Raw genomic sequence first — 14188 nt, forward strand, 5'->3', positions numbered from 1 at the left:
TGCGTCCCTCACTCTCCTCTCCAGCCGCTGGAACCGGAGGAAGAGCCCCGGCAATCAGCGCATCCAGCCATCCCACGCCGTGCTGCATCGCTGCATCCCGGATCCTGGCCATCGTTGTCTCCATCGCCGCTTCCATCAGGTAAGTAAAATTATTTATCTGTATATTTTTCTTTTTCACTATAATAACAGGACAAAACTTTCTCCTGTTGTCCAGCGGGAAAGAGGGCTGCCTCTTCCCCGCATGGACTTATATACTTTATTCTCCACCCACCACATATAGATACATTTTGCCCCATGCCCCTTTCACATAACCCTCCAATCCCTATAAATATAGCCTAAAGCATAATACCTAGAACATGATAGCCTAGAACTCCCAAACACCTAGTCATGCGCTTCCTTCATTACGGCTGCGCCTACATTACGCTGGGCTTACTGAACCCATGAACGGAAAGTGAACGCTGATGTGAACACAGCCTTAATCTAATTTACGTCTGTGGGAAATGTGCCAAATATATTAAGTGCACACTAAATGGATGGCAACCGGCAGATAAAACCTATTTCCCAACTACCATTAAATGATTGATATCTTTATTAAAGGGAACCTGTCACCAGCATTTCACCTATTAACCCCTTAATGACCAGCCTATTTTAAACCTGAATGACCAAGCCTTTTTTAAGTTTTTCCATCGTCGCATTCCAAGAGCTATAACCTTTTTATTTTTGCGTCGACATAGCTGTATAAGGTCTTGTTTTTTGCGGGACAAGTTGTATTTTTTAATAGCACCATTTTGGGGGACATATTATTTATTGATTGACTTTTATTAACTTTTTTGGGGGGAAATAGAAAAAAACCTGAAATTTTGCCACTATTTTTCGCGTCTTAAATCTACGCCGTTTACCGTGTGATATAAATAACACAATAACTTTATTCAGCGGGTTGTTACGATTGCAACGATACCAAATTTGTATAGTTTTTGTATGTTTTACTACTTTTAGGCTATGTTCACACGGGGTCTTTTGCCGAGTTTTTTGACGCGGAAACCGCGTCGCAAAACTCGGCAGAAACGGCCCGAGAACGCCTCCCATTGATTTCATTGGGAGGCGTCGGCGTCTTTTTCCCGCGAGCAGTAAAACTGCCTCGCGGGAAAAAGAAGCGACATGCCCTATCTTCGGGCGCTTCCGCGTCCGACCTCCCATTGACTTCAATGGGAGGCAGGAGAAAGCGTGTTTTATGCCCGCGGCGCTCAATGGCCGCGGGCGAAAAACGGCGCGATAATTGCTATTCACACGGAGTATTTTGGGGGAGGAATATCTGCCTCAAAATTCCGTTTGGAGCTTTGAGGCAGATATTCCTCCCCCAAAATACTCCGTGTGAACATAGCCTTACACAGTAAAAACGCTTTTTTTTCAAAATTATTTTTTTGTGTCTCCATATTTGAAGAGCCGTAACGTTTTTATTTTTTTGCCGATGTGGTTGTATGAGGGCTTTTTTTTTTTGCGGGAAGACTTGTAGTTTTTATTGGTACCATTTTGGAGTAGATGCGACTTTTTGATCACTTTTTATTACATTTTTTTTAAGTCAGGATTCACAGAAAACAGCAATTTTTCCATAGTTTTTTATTAATTTTTTTACGCCATTCACCGTGCGGGTTAAATAATGTAATAGATTTATAGTCGGGGTCGTTACGGACGCGGCGATACCAAATATGTGTAACTTTTTTACTTTATTTAGTTTTTTTAATAGTAAAGCATTTTGTAAGGGGAAAAGCTGGGTTTTTCATTTTTTTTTCACATTTTTTTTTTAATTAACTTTATTAAACTTTTTTTTTACTTTTTTACTAGTCCCACTAGGGGACTTGAATATGCGATTCTCCGATCGCTATTATAATACACTGCAATACTTTTATATAGCAGTGTATTACTGCCTGTCCGTTTAAAATGGACAGGCATCTGCTAGGTCATGCCTCCGGCATGATCTAGCAGGCATTCGCTCCAGGCAGACCTGGGGGCCTTTATTAGGCTCCCGGCTGCCATTGGAGACACAGACACTCGGCGATCGTATCGCTGGGTGTCGGTGGGAGAGAGAGGGAGCTCCCTCCCTCTCTCCAAAACCACTCAGATGCGGTGCACGCTATTGCGCACCGCATCTGAAGGGTTACACGGGTGAGATCGATACAAATATCGATCTCACACGGCAGAGCAGGGACGCCCCCGTCCCTCAGCTGCCTCCGGCAGCTGAGAGCAGGGAGATTTGACGCTCCCTGCTCTGTTTACTTTATCCTGATGCAGTGCCGTAAAAAGGCATATGCATCAGAATAAAGCCCGTTAGTGGCCGCCGTTAAAAGGCGTATTGGCGGTCACTAACGGGTTAAACCAGCAATACCTGGTGGTAGTGGGTGAAAAATAATTTCTATATAACCTATAATTGTCTTCTTAGTCGGCTCTGTAGCTTTAGCATTCAGCTTTTTAGTGTTCCCACACCGTATGCTAATGAGCATAAAAGAGTCATATCTTCATTTCAAAAGAGTCCAAAATTTGTTTGAAAAAAGTCATATCTTCATTCCTCAAGTCTTTCCGAGTTTACTCCGCCTCCTTACTTCTGATTGACAGCTCCTCGCATTCCCCCAGAACACAAAATCCCGCGCTTGTGCGTGGATGTCCTCTTCTGGTGTGCGCGCACAAAGGGACACTGGATTATTACGATAAAAGGCGCAAAATGTTTGCAGACCGTTATTTACAGTCTGAGGAGGAATTTAGCAGAGGGGATAACGGCAATGAACTTTTGATAGCAGCGGCCAGTGAGGGATAAGTAAAGTTCAATAGGTGAAATGCTGGTGACAGGTTCCCTTTAAGCTATAAAAGCAAACAGACGAACCACATACATGTTTAAAAATAAACATGCATGCTGCAGGATGAGTAATACCATAGGGCAATGCCTATACAGTATACGATGCAAAGTACTAATGAAATGCCGGCGGCTGCAGGACACCGAACTATATCAATAAATGAATCAGGAAATGAATCCAGCAACAAAGCACGTTGTTTAAAAAGTTCCAAAGAGCCTCCCCCCCCACATGTTTCTTCAGGGGTACTGGGGCTATCGACGTGTGTTAAGTACTTGGAACTTTTTAAACAACGCGTTTTGTTGCTGGATCTTTATTAAAGACATAAATCATTTAATGGTAGTTGGGAAATAGGGTTTATCTGTCGGTTGGAATCCATTTAGTGTTGTGTTGTTCTAGTGCCCACCAACTACCAGGGTCATCTCTTCATTATTGTGCAAATATATTAAGTGCACACCTCTTAAGATATTTTGCCAACTTTGGCTGCTTGTGCGACAGAAATACAAATCTAACCCTGCTATGAACTGGTGTACATTTGTGCCATAACTTATCCCTGTTCTTCAGTGAATTATAATAAATCTGTTGTTCTGGCAGAGACCCCACCCCTTTGGCTAATCCTGACCCCTCTCGGCGCCGCTTTCAAAATCTGCAACTTTTTTACACCAGATAACTGACATAAACCTTTTGATATATTTCCCCCATTAAGTGTTGCACCAATTTTCCCTAATGTTGCGTATCTCTTCCAAGCTCTGCACATTAGTCCTTCTTTTTAGTCTCATTTTCCACACTGGAATGAGTAAAAATCAAACACATAGAACCATACAACATGGCCCTATCTCGCGAGCACCTACCAGCCTTGTCGTCTTTTTAGAGCGGTAGGCGGACTGATGATGAGGCATACTTCCCTCTCTCCTACCTTTGCTGACATCAGTGGTATATTCAGCTATAGACCCACTCTACCACTTCACCCCGGTAGTGCCGCTACTTCATTCAGCCTTCCGACAGACAACATGCACACCCAGCAGGAGAAGGTGCCACTCCTTGACACAGAGAATCTGGCTCCATTCATAGCTCCTCTTATACCAGCCAGGAACCCTGAGGAGAAGGTATGGTACCGATCCTCCAGCTACACTCATGCTGCAGCCCATGTCTCAAATATAGAGGGTGATTCTACTAGCCCCATCTCTTTGGCTGATGACTCTGGAGGTGAGGAGGTACTGCAAGCATTTTCTTCTACCACCAGCAGGCACATGCACAGCTGTATTACCTTTCTTCAATTTCTATTCTCACTTTTTCACGATCTCCACCTACTGAACAAGGAGGTGAAGATCGATTCTTCCATAGTTAATGTCTCTGTTCCATTTTAAAGGTGGGTTGGAATCTCTTGCCCAATGCCTTGAGGCCTCAGGAAAATATGAAATGACTAACCTCCACACAAAAGTGTTGGACTTACAAGCTAAAATCACCTCTGTGGAGGAGTCCCCAACCAGGGATGTCAATATTCTAAAAGACTCACTCCAGCACCATACATTCCCCGTCTCTGGCTGTGGATCATTTGGCACCACAACTAAGGAGAAGCAATAGTAAAGAGAGAGGGCTCCCAGACTCTGCAGTCAACTTATCTCTATCTAAATCCTTACAGAATGTATTCAAACATATCTTGAGGGCCTCTGCTTCCCCAAGTTATAAATCAGGACCCTTTTCGTATACCCAGACCTCGCAATGTGACCTCTAAAAGGCCACAAGATATTATTTGCAAGCTGCAGAGTAGTAAACTCTACAATGAGCTGTTGGCCACTGCCATTTCTACTGAGGCTATTGGGTTTCAGGGGGCCACTATTTCCCTGTTCCTAGATCTGTCCAGGAAGATTCTACAACTTCACCCTGCTCTCAAGCCTTTACTTGTCAATCTATAAGAGTAGGGAGGCCACTGCATATTACCTTGCATATGGCTGCTTTGCCTCTACGTAGTATTCATAAGTATTGTTGGTGAGATTTTACCTGTTAAAGGGGTTTTCCAATCCTTTTTTTTTTTTTTTAAATCAATGCAATGTTCCTCTATTAAGATATTAGTGCACTCTGACTATCTTTTTCTTGATGATAAATGGTTTTAGTAACATTACTCCCTATTGTTTACCTTGAGAGGTTTGTTTTGCTCAGTAAGTTCATTCCTCTTCTCTTCCTGTGTTTCTCCTCCCTGCATGCACTGCTCTAGTCCCAGCATGCAATGTGCATGCAGCAGTGCACTTGCTCCGACTACTACACCCAGCTCTACTAACTTCTGCAATCTCAGTCTTCATTTTGGTGCTCTCATTCTATTACTGACAGCACAAGCTGAAATCACTCGATATCTGCGTTTTTAACCTCTTAACGCCGAAGGGCAGATATATCCGTCCTCAGCAGCTGCTAGTTCGCGCAGGAGGACGGATATATCCGTCCTGTAATCGTGCGGGTACTGTCACTGTACCCACGCAATCAGCGGCAGGAGCACGGCTGTTATACACAGCCTGGCTCCTGCTGCAACTGCCGGAATCGAAGCGCGCTCCGATTCCGGCAGTTTAACCCATTAAATGCCGCTGTCAATAGTGACAGCGGCATCTAATGTGTTTGACAGAGGGAGGGAGCTCCCTCTGTCACCCCATCGGCGCCCCCGCAAAGAAATCGCGGGTCGCCGTCAGGTTTCCATGGCAGCGGGGGTCTAACAAAGACCCCCAGGTCTGTCTTCAGCATCTGCCTGTTAGGCGATGCCGGAGGCATGACCTAACAGATTGCCTGTCAGTTTTACACTGACAGGCAATAATGCTTTGGTATACTAAGTATACCAAAGCATTATATATGCGATCAGCACATCGCATAGTGAAGTCCCCTGGTGGGACTAAAAAAAAAAATGTCAATCCGTTAAATAAAGTTGGTGAAAAAAATAAAATAAAATTACAGTGAAAATCAAATAAAACTACTTTTTTTGCCCAAAAAGTGGTTTTATTTTGTAAAAGTGTCAAAACAAATCACACATACACATATATGGTATCCCCGCGATCGTAACAACTTGAACAATAAAATTAACACATTAATTAAACCGCCGAAAGAACGGCGTCCAAAAAAAACGCAAAAAAACAACGGCAAAATTCGCTCTTTTCTCCCATTCCCCCCATAAAAAATTAAATAAAAATTAATCTATAAGTCCTATGTACCCCAAAATAGTACTAATGAAAACTACACATTGTCCCGCAAAAATCAAGCCCACATACGGCCACATCTACGGAAAAATAAAAACGTTACGGCTCTTGGAATGCGGCGATGCAAAAACAAGTAATTTTTTTCTAAAAGGCTTTTTATTGTGCAAACGTAGGAAAACATAAAACCTTTACATATTTGGTATCCCCGTAATCGTGCTGACCCATAGAATAAAGTTAACATGTTATTTACGCTGCATAGTAAACGGCGTAAACTTATAACGTGAAAATCAATGCTGGAATAGCTGCTTATTTTCAATACTCTCCGAAAATAAAGTTAATAAAAGTTAATCAATATATTATAAGCATCTAAAAATGGTACAATTACAAAATACAACTCGTCCCGCAAAAAACAAGCCCTTATACGGCTATGTCGACGGAATAATTTTTTTTTTACGACTCTTGGAATGTGACCGTGAAGAAACAAAAAATAATCCAAAGGTCATTAACGCGCAAAATGGCCTTGTCATTAAGGGGTTAAACGGTTTGAAGAGGTCTTGTGGTACCAAAACAGTGGAAACCCCCAAAAGGTGACCCCATTTTGGAAACTAGACCCCTTGAGGAATTCATTGTAGTTTTCTTGGGGTGCATGCGGCTTTTTGATCAGTTTTTATTCTGTTTTTAGGTGGCGTAGTGACTAAAAAACAGCAATTCTACTATTGTTTTTTATTCTATTTTTGTTACAGCGTTCACCGTGCGCTATAAATGACATATTCACTTTATTCTATGGGGCGATTAGGGCTCATTTACACGAGCGTGTTATACGTCCGTGCAACGCGCGTCGCAGGGACCTATGTTAGTCTATGGGGCCGTGCAGACAGGTGCGTGATTTTCACGCAGTGTATGTCCGCTCCGTGAAACGCACAACGTCCTATATTTGTGCGCTGTTCGCGCATCACACACCAATTGAAGTCAATGGGTGTATGAAAACCACGCATGTCGCACGGAAGCAATTCCGTGGGACAAGCGTGGTTCGCGCAACAGCACTGTAAAGGATGAATGAAAACAGAAAAGCACCACGTTCTTTTCTGTTTACAAACATCCAAACGGAGTGTCATAATGATGGCGGCTGCGCGAAAACCACGCAGCCGCGCATCATAAAGGGCTGACACACGGAGCTGTTAAGTGCCTTTTGCGCACGCAAAGCACCGCGTTTTTTGCTTGCGCAAAACGCACACGCTCGTGTAAACCCGGCCTTACGGTGACACCAGATGTTTATAGGTTTTTTTTATGTCTTATGGCGTTTGCACAATAAAATACGTTTTGTAAAAAATAATTTACTTTTTGTTTTACCTTATTCTAAGAGCCAGAACTTTATTATTTTTCCATCAATAAAGCCGTGCGAGGACTTATTTTTTGCGTAACGAACTGTAGTTTCCATCATTACCATTTTTAGGTAGATGCGACTTTTTGATCTCTTTTTATTCCATTTTTTGGGAGGTGAAGTGACCAAACAATTGTGATTTTGGTACGGTTTATTATTACTTTCTTTTACGGCGTTCACCGCGCGGGATAAATAACTAAACAATTTTGTAGTTCAGGCCGTTACGGACGCGGCGATACCAAATATGTATAGTTTATTTATTTATATATTTTTATTAATAATAAATGACTGATAAGGGAAAAAAAAAGGGGATTTTTTCACTTTTAAAACTTTTATTTTCTTATTTTTACACCTTTTTTTAAACTTTTTTTTAACTTTATTACTTTGTCCCACTAGGGGACTTGAGGGCAGGAGGCCCTGATCGCTATTCTAATACACTGCACTACATGCGTAGTGCAGTGTATTAGAACTGTCAGCTACTCACTGACAGCAAGCATAGTGGGTCCTGACGTTGGGACGCCATTGTTTGGTGTCCGGTTGCCATAGTAACCATCGCCGCCCGGAGATGGTAACTTAACCCCTAAAAAGCCGCGATCTCTATTGAACGCGGCTTTTAAGGGGTTAAACAGCGGGGACACAGCGATCGGTCCCCGCTGTAGGAGCTGCGGCAGCTGCTGTACGAGACAGCAGCTGTCACAGCTCCTGCATCTGTCGGGAAGACGGCCGAAACGGCCGTTATTCCCACAACTTCATATTCCATTGCTAATTTCACAGAGCATGCGCGGCGGAGTGTGTTAACCACGCATGCTCTAATCAGATAAAGAAGCACGTGGTACGGTTACGTCATTTGTGACGTAACCGTACAGTGTGAAAGCCGGAAACCGGAAGTAAGGTAGCAGACCAAATGGACGGGTCTGCACAGGAAGTGCAGATTTTGCTTTACTAAGGGGGCGGTGACGGAAGAGGATATACGATGCTACAGCCATCTGATGAAACGTAAGTACATTGTAAAGTTGTATATTTTTCATTGTTTAATTTAAATGAATGTAATTTTTACTACTGGAAACCCCCTTTAAGTTGCATGGTTCGCGTATATTGCTTGCATACAAGTCTCTCTTTTTGTTTACTTTTTCACTTGACTTAAAACGTGGGTAAATTATTTTTCCTGCTTAAAAATCTTAATAAAAACAGTCTAATTCTCAATATCTTTTTTTTAAAAAAATACTATGTGCCATTAAATTTGATCAACACACGCAAGCTTCAACAATAATGATTGGTAAAAGAGACGCCAAACTAATATAGGTGAGTTCCTTCCCATTGTCTTTGATGTAACTCTCAACAGGCCAATGTGATCACAATGTCACCTTGACGTGGTATCCTCCTATAGTGCTGGTAGGGGAGAACTTGGTCTCCTCGCAGTATTCTTAGCTATAGTCTCTCCTTTTGTTTTCTTTTTCAAATATTTTTCAAATATTTGTAAATATTTTTGTCACGCTTAAAAATCTATATAACAAAAACCTAATTCTCAATTTTTATTTTTATTTTTATTTTAAATTCTTTGTGCCATTAAATTTGTTTAAGACACGCATGCTTTGGCAATGATAAAAAGCCACATGTGGATAATAGGGACGCCAAGCTAATATACTGTAGGTGAGTCCACACCCATTGTCCATGACGTAACTCTCAACTGGCCAATGTGATCACAACCTTACCTTGACGTGACATCCTCCTATAGTGCTTGTAGGGGAGAACTTGGTCTGATATACAGCATTTAATATATTATGGATCCAAAATACTGTTGTGTGCACAAGGCCTAAATCAGTTTTTTTTCCCCTTAATGTTTCAGTATTTAAAGTGACTTTATTGAAATATTCTGTATATTGTTAGACATTGTTTAAAAATGCATTAGCACTAACAGTCCAGTCTACACTCCAACCCTTAATCTTTGTTTTATAGCAGATTGTATAAACAGTTATGCGGATAAGACAAGGCGTTAACATATATTCACATTAGTTAGCAGTTTGTATTTATTATTAAGCGCATTACTGTTTTTACATTTTAAAAATTTTTAGTCGCAATACACGTAAAACAATAACCAAATAGCATAAAACAATGCAAAGGTACAGTAGTAAGAAGTTGTGATATTTAAAATGGCAAATTCTCTCAATAGGCATATTGTTCCTGTCATACTCATAGTAAAGGGATAGCCCATAGGTTACTAGGACTTAATAAGGTTTTCCAGTTTTGGCTTATTGAAATTTTTAATGCTTTGCCACCTTTCTACTGAATATAGGAAACATTATTCATGCTCAGGAATTGACACGATCTGTGGGTATGTGGACCCACTAGGCTGCACAGCCGTAGTGGAGTAGCAGCTTGGCGAACAACCGTGTACCAAACCTATACAAAGTCCAAGCACAAGGGTACCTGTAATAGTCCAGACAATAGCAGAGACTTAGGCACAGATGGTAATTTGACGGCAGGTGATTCAAAATGTGGCAGGAGGTACCAGGCGTAGGCAGATGACACCAGACGTGGTGTATGACAGCAGACATAGCAGACGGCACAACACAACTCCAACACTAGAGAGGGCACAGGAACAAATACAGCACGGGATACAGGATACATGTAGCAGGGCACGGGAACACTGGGAACAGGATACGACTAAGGGACCATTTGCAAAACTAACATAGGAATACAAACAATGCTCAGGCAAGGAGTGAAAGGACAGAGCCCTTTTTATAGTCCAAAGTAATTAGGGCTAGTTAGTAACATTTTTCATGTGCGCACGCTGGCCCTTAAAGGCCGGGCACGAGCGTGCGTGCGCACCCTAGAGGCCACAGCAGAGCAGAGCGGAAGTGAGTGTTGGCGTCTCCTAGGAAGAGATGCTGGCCTGCACTCAGGAGTCTGCGGTCACAGCCTTCATGGGGTGAGTAGGAACGACGGGCCGCGGTCGTTACAGTATCCCCCCTCTTGCGCACCCTCTTCTTGAGACCAGAGCGAGAAAGGAATTTCTTAATGAGGGTAGAGGCATTAAGGTTCTCTTCTGGCTCCCAGGACCTCTCCTCAGGACCAAACCCTCTCCAATCTACTAAATAAAAAGTCCTTCCTCCTACTTTCTTGCAGTCCAGGATCTCTTTTACTTCGAACACATCTGAAGAACCGCTGGGAGCAACTGCAGGACTAAGAGTCTTATTGTAGCGGTTCAGAACCCAGGTTTCAGGAGGGACACATTAAAGGAGTTGGGGATTTTGAGGATAGGAGGCAGCCAAAGCTTATAGGCGACAGGATTAATCTGTTGAAGGATCTCAAAAGGACTGAGGAACCTGGGAGCATATTTGTACGAAGGAACATTCAGGTGAAAATATTTCTTAAAGACAGACAGACTTTGGTACCCAGGAAAAAACTGAGGTGGCTCTCTTCTTCTTGTATCCGCTTTTCGCTTCATGCGATCGACTGCCAGCAGAATAGAGGACCGGGTCTGCTGCCAGATTTGTAGAAAGTCCCCAAATGCAGAGTCAGCTCCGGGTACCTGGGATGTAGCTGAAACAGGAAGAGGGATTTGTGGATGTTGGCCGTAGACAATGAAGAACGGTGCGGAAGCAGTGTATTCACTTGTGTGTTTGTTATATGAGAACTCGGCCCATGGAAAAAGCTTTACCCAGTCATCATGCTGCATGGAGATGAAATGACAAAGATAATTCTCCATGATTTGATTAATCCTCTCGACTTGCCCATTGGACTGGGGATGGTAGGCTGAGGAAAAGTCCAATTTCACATCCAGGAGTCTACAGAGGGCTCTCCAGAATCTTGAGGTGAACTGAACCCTACGATCAGACACGATATGGAGGGCCAAGCCATGCAAGCGGAAGATGTACTGGATGAAAAGATTTGCCAGACGAGGAGCAGAAGGTAGGCCGGTCAGTGGGATAAAGTGTGTCATCTTTGAGAACCAGTCCACCGCCACGCAAATGGTATTGCATCCTGCTGAGAGGGGAAGATAAGTCAGAAAGTCCATTGCAATATGCTGCCAGGGAACATTGGGCATAGGCAGAGGTTGGAGTAGACCGGCAGGTTTGGAGTGAGCAACCTTGTTAGATGCACAGACAGTGCAGGAAGAGACAAAGTCCACAATATCTTTGGGCAGCGTGGGCCACCAGAAATGACGAGTAATCAGATCACGAGTCTTATGAACACCCAAGTGCCCCGCCAGTTTGGAGATGTGTCCCCAGCGAAGAATTCTTCTCCTGTCTGCCAACCGCACAAAAGTCCTCCCCGGAGGGATATCTCTAACTTGCAGAGGAATAGCAGAAACAATGCAGGACGGGCATATGATACATTGAGGGATCTCCACAGTGTCCTCTGTTTCAAACGACCTGGACAGGGCATCGGCCCTCACATTTTTGTCAGCGAGCGCGCGCACATTAGAGGCCACAGCAGAGTGGAGTGGAAGTGAGTACTGGCGTCTCCTAGTGTCTCACGGGAGTCTGCGGTCGCGGCCGTCAGGGGGTGAGTAGGAGCGGTCGCCTGTTACAGGTTTGATGAGGGTAGCAGCTGCTCCACCCCCATTGATCCCTCTGCTATGACATGTATAAATGACATGTCCTAAAAATCCTATAAACCTCTTTATTTCCTATTCTGAGCAGTCAATGTACTTAAAAATATTGTAAGATAGTTGTATTGGTGTAAAGAATAAAGATAATCCAAAGTTTTACTCATTGTCGCACTGGGGTTTCTTCTGCCCACCAGAAAATATTATTCTGAAGGCCCACCCTCCATCTATACAGAACATCTGAACCTCCACTTTCAATTTAATTGTAAACTTTGCTGTTTTCATTGCACACACAGGACCTTTCATCAATTAGGTCCAATAGGTTATGTCTGAGTCAATTCATAAGAAATAGACCATAATGGAAAGTGATTGGTTTCAAAGTCACTTAAAATCGGGTTGTCTTCTGCTGGACCCTTGGGGCCCTGTTATATTAGGGGCTTATTATAGTGTCAGATCCTGGGTCGACTGGAGAATTTTCTGGTACTCTGGTGGGCCAGGCCAACCCTGACTTTACCCCACGTTTAAACTATGAATTAATGTCAAATGATGGCTTATTACTGAAAAGGGCAAAATCTCATCAGCGCACATTTTGTATGGAATAAATAGTAAAAGTAGCATAAAAAGGTTACTTATGATGACAAAGATATGGTGAAGGTCAGTCAATTACAAAAAAAGATTTAAGAAGTAGGGAGAGGCACCAAAAATAGAATAAAACATTGAAGAGGAGGTGTACTATAATTAGGAGCCTTATGCAACTCAGCAAAAACAACGTTAACAGTTGCTTGTAAATAAATAGTACTGAATTGACCTTTATCTCCGGGCACAATAATTTCATAAGTTAAAATATTAATTTTTAGTATGCCACTTACACCAATGATGAAAATTATAGGTAGAGAAGGTTGATAAAGATGGATACATCCACCCAGCCAATACAACCATAGAATCAGCGCAAAAAATAAGCAGACACTACTTAAGTTGCACATCATATCAGGGGTTCTGCCCCTGTTATTTTTTATTTTTTTTATCATATGTATGCTTGGCTCCCTGGCTGTATAACTAAGGACGGGCTGACTAATATAGTGGCACTTAAAAGGTGGGGGGGGGGGGACCCTTTTTCTTGCAGTTGTTATTCGCTGTTGGGCATTGTTGGACAGCTTATAAGGGCGCTGTGGAGGTAGTCTTATGAAAGCATCTCATGTTTTCCAGTACCTGAAATTAACAGCGCAGATCTTCAACTGTTTACAGATGCCGCTGGCTTCATTGGTTATGGTGCCATATTTGTTCTTAAATGGTGCTCTGAGCGATGGCCGAGAGCCTGGAATCATCGTAGTTTTCAAAAAAAATTCAAGTTATAGAATTTCAAACTGTTCAAAAAAATATATATTTTTTTGGTCGAATAATGAGAGTGCAATGGCTGTCTTTAATAATCTAACTTCCTGCTCACTTCTAGTTACAACTTAACATAGTTTTTAGGGCAAACCAAATGCCCACAATATGAGTGTTGTGGCTGACGCTCTTTCTCGTTTACAGTTTCAAAGTTTCAGGGACTTTCATCCTCGAGTGGACCTGGAGGAATACCCTTGCCCTCCTTCCCTGTGAGACTTTGCAACACTCAGTAAATGTCCGTGCCTCAGAAGTCGTTGGCTGCCTCTACATGGTTTTGTCATGGTAAGGCATAAATTCGATGGTTGAAATGTGCTCAGCCTTGTGACATCCTAGACACCAACACCACTAGACATATGACTTTGACATATTTAACATTTCAGCTGCGGCTCTTGTTTTAAAGCTATGAGGTTTTGTGGATGTTACAGAAGACTTTCTGTTTAGTTTGATTTTAAAAGGCTGGAAAAAGTTGCAGACTAAGGTGAACAATAGACAACCTTTATCATTCACCCCTTCTATGCCTTATGTTAGCGGCAGTTAATACAGTATATGCACTTCCAAGGTACTTTTATTACCATGTTCCTTCACTACTTTCTTCTGCGCCCTGCAAGTAAGTGAATTGGTGGCCTTCTCGCGGTCAAAATTGCTCAGCTTACTGTCTGATAATGTAGTTGTCCTCTTAGACGAAATTTAAGTTTGAGTTATTTACAGCATGAATTATGGTTCCTTTTATGTTTTTTTTCAGGTTTGTGTCTACCAAAAGTGTGGTTGATACTCATATGTCTATTGGGCAGCTCACCGGGCGTCTAACCGTCCTGGTGGATTGAACCTTAGTTTTAACAATGCTGACCTC

The sequence above is a fragment of the Rhinoderma darwinii genome, chromosome 2 (genome assembly GCF_050947455.1).
Source record: "Rhinoderma darwinii isolate aRhiDar2 chromosome 2, aRhiDar2.hap1, whole genome shotgun sequence".
Taxonomy (NCBI): Eukaryota; Metazoa; Chordata; class Amphibia; order Anura; family Rhinodermatidae; genus Rhinoderma; species Rhinoderma darwinii.